The sequence below is a fragment of the Canis lupus genome, chromosome 17, assembly GCF_011100685.1.
Source record: "Canis lupus familiaris isolate Mischka breed German Shepherd chromosome 17, alternate assembly UU_Cfam_GSD_1.0, whole genome shotgun sequence".
In the NCBI taxonomy this organism is placed as follows: domain Eukaryota; kingdom Metazoa; phylum Chordata; class Mammalia; order Carnivora; family Canidae; genus Canis; species Canis lupus.
The window spans coordinates 30,101,654-30,107,856 of record NC_049238.1 but is presented as its reverse complement, the minus strand read 5'-3'; positions in this window follow the sequence as shown (position 1 = coordinate 30,107,856).

Here is a 6,203-nt window from a genome sequence, read left to right as displayed (position 1 = left end):
ACGACTAGAAAAATTGCTTTTCTAAAGTGTACGTGAGCCTTTATAATAAGAGGTGATTGCCATCCACTCTGTAATTTTGATTATTTCCCAAAGGTGTGAGATTCCTGAAGCCCTTCAGTGTTAGGAAGAATAAACATGACATGTGAGGTCAGATTTCTGTTTGAAGTCAACACTGATGCCAGCCTCTCAAAACTCATTTCTGTGAATCTCTTAACCTTACTTTAACACACTGTATAGCACTCTTGCAACCCTAGACCCATCCCTGTTGGACAGATGTTTCCTTGCTGCAGGTGTCCTAAACAAGATTAAGAAAACTAAAAACAGGGCAGTAGAGAACACTTCCCCCTCCCCCACCGCCTCGCCAAGGAGGAGAGATGCCCAAGGATGTCGGCTAAGGAAACAAGAACAGGAAATGTACACAGCACTTCCTGTCCTGCTGTCAACAACCCCTGCCCCCTTCAAAGTCAAACACTTGGACATAATAACTTTCGCTTCTCCTAGAATTCTGTATCCCTGAAGTTACTTCCTCACCCAAACACGTCAGTGATTGTCCCACCTGATTTGGGACAATTGTATCATCCAATCATCTGGAACAACCTCTGAACTTGGAGAGAAACACAGGACCAAGTAGAAGAGGAAACCAGTTTCCCTGGAGCACCAGAGTACCTGCCTTGACTTCCCAGCTGCAATTCTATCCTGTGATTTTCCAGTGCTCATTTTCTGTCAGCCAGACCCTTTCAACACTTTCCTCATTTCATTATCAGTCAGATTTATTCTGTTTACTCTTCACCTGCAGCATGACCTCAAGGAAAAGATTATTAGGTGAAGCAGAATTTGTGCACATTTCCTCTGCTTGGGTTTGTCTGATAGACTCAAAGTAACAGTGCATCCTCGCAGATATTTAGCCTTTATTCTTTCTGTGACAACTTTCACATGCAGTCTCCTGGGTTGGGTGTAACAGAGAGGGCACACATGCGCCTACTAGAGAGGAAACAGCCATATCCGGCTTATGATTTTGTTAAGTCATTTCTCCCATGGCAACCCTCCTAATACTTGGTTCCTTCTCCAAGGAGCAGGTGCAGAGCTGGTGGTGGCTTTCGGCAAAAAGGCACTTTGAACTTGCACCTGCTGAGAGCTGAATTGATGTTCTCATCTACGAACATTCTACCACTTTTAACCTAACTTATCAAGATGCACTTTATTTGCAAACTCAGAATGGGGAGCCATCTGTGATCCAACAACCAGAAAGGAGATCTTGCAGTTAGTCAAAGTAAGACCCTTTATGTTGTAGGCAAGATTCTTGAAGGTAATCTTTTCCTTGGGCAATGAGACCTAACAAAGGACACAATATATTATTTTTGCCTCAAATTATTTGGTTAAAAAAATCAAAACATCAGGGTAACTTAGCTCTTCATGGATATAAAGTCATTACTTAGCACATTTTAGTGAGTTAGCTCACTGTCAACAAACACAGTAGACTAAACCGGTAAAACAGAAACTCAGATCTCCAGAATCACAGTCTTTTTTATATTATTCAAAGTTAAATTTTTCAAGTCTCCTGACCCACGAAATACTTGAAGTCATGGAATGGAGGAAGTCATGAATCCATTAACTTGATAAGTGTTCTTAAACAGACAACTAAATATACATTCTGGGATGGCTCCACTCCTCTTAATGTGAAACCTAGTGAGACTGAATCATTTTGCCGTGAAACATACAAACAATAAAACAAGTTGACGTGATGGTTTCTCCCCAATAAGAGTTTCTCTTTGGGAAACCATTGCCAACCTAGTACCTAATTTATCAGTTCTAATAAAATCCTCAGACTTCAGAATTAGTTTACCGGACTAATATGAATGATTGACTTATTTTCTTTTGGACAAGTCAATAAACCATATACATAATTAGGTTATTGGCCATCGCCCTGTGTCTCCACCCATACTTTAGGGCCAGATCCAGCAAAATAAGAGAAGTTTCCATATGCTAAATGATACGCCAGCATTGACTCAGATAGGTAGCCTTCTGGTTTATTTGGCTGTATGGGACTTGAAAATGTCACAATACCCAGAATGATATTCAGACATTAACTTACATATGGCTAAGCAATATAATTATTTTCTAGGGAAGAAGATGATCTCCCTCATTGGTTGCTTGATTGACATATTTGTTTCATCTGATGATACCTGGAAAGCTGCATGCTTTGTTGGGATAGCACACGATTTCATCCATCCAGTCTTTCATCTGAGAATGTGGAATTCTTATTCTTGGAGCAAGTGATTATTAAGAAATAGGCCTAAACATTTCTTACTTGAGTTGTAAGAGAGTCATCATTTTGTGGTAAAATGCTGCAAAGAAAGTCACGTGGAAGAATGGGAACCATGCTTGTTCTCTGAAGAGATGTATAACACAGGGAAGTCTGTTTCACTACAATAGTCCCCGTTATCTGTGGTTTCAGTTACTCACAGCCATCCGGACTGGAAGCAGATGATCCTCCTGACCAATTGCCAGAAGGTCAATAGTAGCCTAATGCCATGTGTCACAATGCCTACTCACCTTACTTCATCTCATTATGTAGGCATTTTATCACCAAACATCCCAAGAAGAGTAACTATAACACAAGGTATTTTGAGAGAGACCACATTCACATAACTTTTATTACAGTATATTGTTATAATTGCTCTCTTTTATTATTGTTGTTGTTAATTGTACTCTGCTTAATTTACAAACTAAGGTATGGATGTACAGGAAAACAGTATACATAGAGTTTGGTACTATCTGTGGTTTTAGGCATCCGCAGGGGTTCTTGAAATGTATCCCCTGTGGATAAAGTGGGACAACTGTAATGTACTGCATTTAATTGTCCTCCATTTGTATTTAAAAAAAAATCTGATAGTGAATTCACTTCCATTGGCTTCCAAGAGAGATCAATAATTATACTTTGAAGTTCAGCCAAATTTCTTTTATAGAAAGTAGATAAATACTGGTGATAGATACATGAAAACATCTGCCCAAATTGAAGCCACTTTGCTGAATACAGTTAATATTCCAGAGTCTCCTTGCACAGACAGAGATGCCTGCCATACATCAAAATAAGTAAAGTGAGTATTATGCTTGCCATAAAACAATTACTGGAGTAAGTCAATAAGGCATATGTGATTCACTGCCAAAAGATCATTGGGAAAAAAAGACCTCTGAGTTCTGGGGAGGGAAAGACCTGGATGGCTTCATGGAAGAAAAGGCCCCAAATAGTGAGATTTGTTTTTCAGGAGGTGAAGAATACTCAGGAGGAAGAATACATTAACATCCTAGGAAGTTTTCTACTCAAAACAGTCCAGGAACAGGTATTGAAGTAGAAAATGCTGGTGTGCCTGAAAGAATTGCATCCATGCCTGAGAATGGTCTCCCAGTGCAGTAAGAAGACTTTGAGATTACTGAACAGTTGGCTCCTAAGGTTAAAAATTTATCTACAATAAGCCACCATCTTATGAAAGATGAAAGTTCATGTCCAGTTAACCCAAAGGCCAGCCTGGGGACACTTCAATTGTGAAGCCAATGAGTATTCAGTTAAAGTCACTCATGATGATAGAAAAAGCAAGAGGCGCAAAGAATCTCCTGAAACAGCACCAGATGAAGCAAGGACACTCCCTGGACTGAACCAACTTAGGCAGCTCTCCCACCGGCAGAACCTCCGGGTTGCTTCTTCAAGCCCCCCCTCAACCATCTTTTCCCAGCTGGGTTGCAATTTCTGATTGAACATCCCCAAGATTAAGGGATAAAGGTCCTTGGAAAATAGAAAGAAAAGTCTAAATGCCATTGAAGAGTCTCAGCTGAAAGGAAAACAAGCTCAATGGAGCAGAAGCAAATAGCCCTTGACGTTCTCACAAATTCCTTGAAGTCCACATTCACAAAATGAGGTTCAGAAACAGGCAGGAGTCCTGGACTTCCAGACTCCGCCTTCCTGCCTGAGTATGTGTCTCTTCCCAGTGGTGACTTCTGGGCCACTCCCCCCTCAGGAATGATGGCATCCACTCATTGGATTAGCCCTTATCCTACAAGGCACATCAAGAAAAGCGTCATCTAAGCACAGCATCAAGTCCCCAACATTTACACCACAAATAACCACCAGTGGGAAGTGGGAAGATCTTTCCATTACATTTGGGTCTTGAACAAAGACACCCTTGAGGTAGTGTTTCCATGGAAAATTCTGTCTTTAATTTGAGTCACAAGAAATGTGAATTCAAATCCCCAAAGGATGTGTTGTCTCTGTACCCATGACCAGAGTTGTTTGTAAGTCAAGTAGGAAGAACTTGAGTGGCCCCAGAAAGATAATCCTGATCAAAACAATTTCTCCTTTATGTAGCTACCCCACGCCAGAAAATCCACCAATGGAGATGGGTTCTTTTGGATAAGACATTATGCTAGGCATGGGGTCCCCTTAGAATATTCCCTGGAGAATCAGCAGCTTAAACCCTTTAACAATGGGATGTGAACTTGCTTATCAGACATCTACCCCAGGAACACAAGCCTCTAGCAAATGGGCTGGGGCAAGGGAGACAAAGAGTTAAGAGAAACCTGGTAAAGCATGAAGAATGAGTTCACTTAATGCAGAATTTTGCCTGAAATCTAATAAAAGGGGGTTGGGGAGATAAGCTTTTCCAAGATACTTACCTTTCACCAAATGTGGCCTTCACCAGAAGAGATAATAAAGGTTATAATTGGCTGGTCTCCCTGGTGCCAGAGGAGTAAATGCAACCACTGCAATTAAATCTAATTTTGAATCAACACAAAATTAGATAGTACAGGAAGAGATTAAAGTAAAGCTCTCAGTGAGTTACATGTTTCCATTCACCCTACAGGATACAAGACATTAATGTCTTGATGCCAAGAGTTGATATTTCTGAATCACTGTCTGATCTTCCCTCTGCCTTTCCCCTCTTGCCCTAAACACTGGCATTTTAGCATGGCTTCCTTAAGGAGATTATGATTTTCTCGTAAACTCTCCTTCATAATAGTTTTTCTGCATTCTGAGGTAAACCATTAGCAATGCTCCAGAAACACAATGAAATTTTGAAAAGCCTGAAACATTAAAATTACATATTGAATTTTTCAGAGTAAGCAGTAACGTTCAAACATCTCTTTGTAAAGTAAGCAGAGGCGTTGTTAAAAGTAGGATAAGAAAATTGCTAATTATCTTCTAACCCCTACTCTCATTGCATGAAAATGAAATTGGGATGGGACTAGAAACAAGAAGGAAAACATTTATAGTGTTCTGGTCTCAGATTTTTTTTTCCATAAATGGCCAGGAGGAAAAGCAGACAAACACAAGCTGAGGTATTAGATTAGCAACCAATAAAGTTCTCCCACCCTCATAGCGGACCATTTGGTCCTGTGACCAAATAAAGCACTGTTTGTGAAGATTCACTCTGCAGTAATCCCCTTCTTTAAAATAATAATAAAGTGGTGGCTTCACTGTTATTAAAATTGCTAATTTTCAACACAGTTGGCTCTCTGGACTTCATAAGCACATTGAAAACTGATCAGGTGTTTTAGGTAATTGAGAGGGGAAATTGTGTCCTGAAAGGAGAACTGAGGCGGGGCGGGGGGGGGGTTGGGGGGCAGACTCTATTGTGTAAGAGGAGAGGAAGCAGGGTCTTCCTGATGGAGACCTCACTCTCAGAGATTACTTGAACCAGAGGTAAACAAAGTGCAACAAGTGAAATAGCCCACCCTTCTAAGCAGTTGTGAAATGAGGTTTCAGAGAAGACACCCTCCTTCCTACACCTGATCATCTGAGTGTTTCCTCTCCAGGGAGACTCCCCAGCCCCCGGATCCCAGTTCCCAGCCCTCCCTTCGATCCTATGAGAATGCCGTGGGAGACGACAGAGCCAGCTGTCTGGAGGATGCTTTGTAGGGTGTGACCTCGCCTGGACATGCTCAAGAAAGACATGATTGGGTCTCTTGCCCTTCCAACAAGGGCTCATCTCTAGATGGACTCCCCTATGAAAACACCAAATGTTCCTATATCTGAGGTAGGCTGAATAATTACCACAAAGATATCCAGTCCTAATCCCTGGAACCCTAATCACTGAAAATGTTACCTTATTTGGAAAAGGGATCTTTACAGATATGATTAAGTTAAGGGTCTTGAGATGGGGAGTTAGCCTGGATTATCCAGGTGGTCCCTAAATGCAATCAAAATTGTC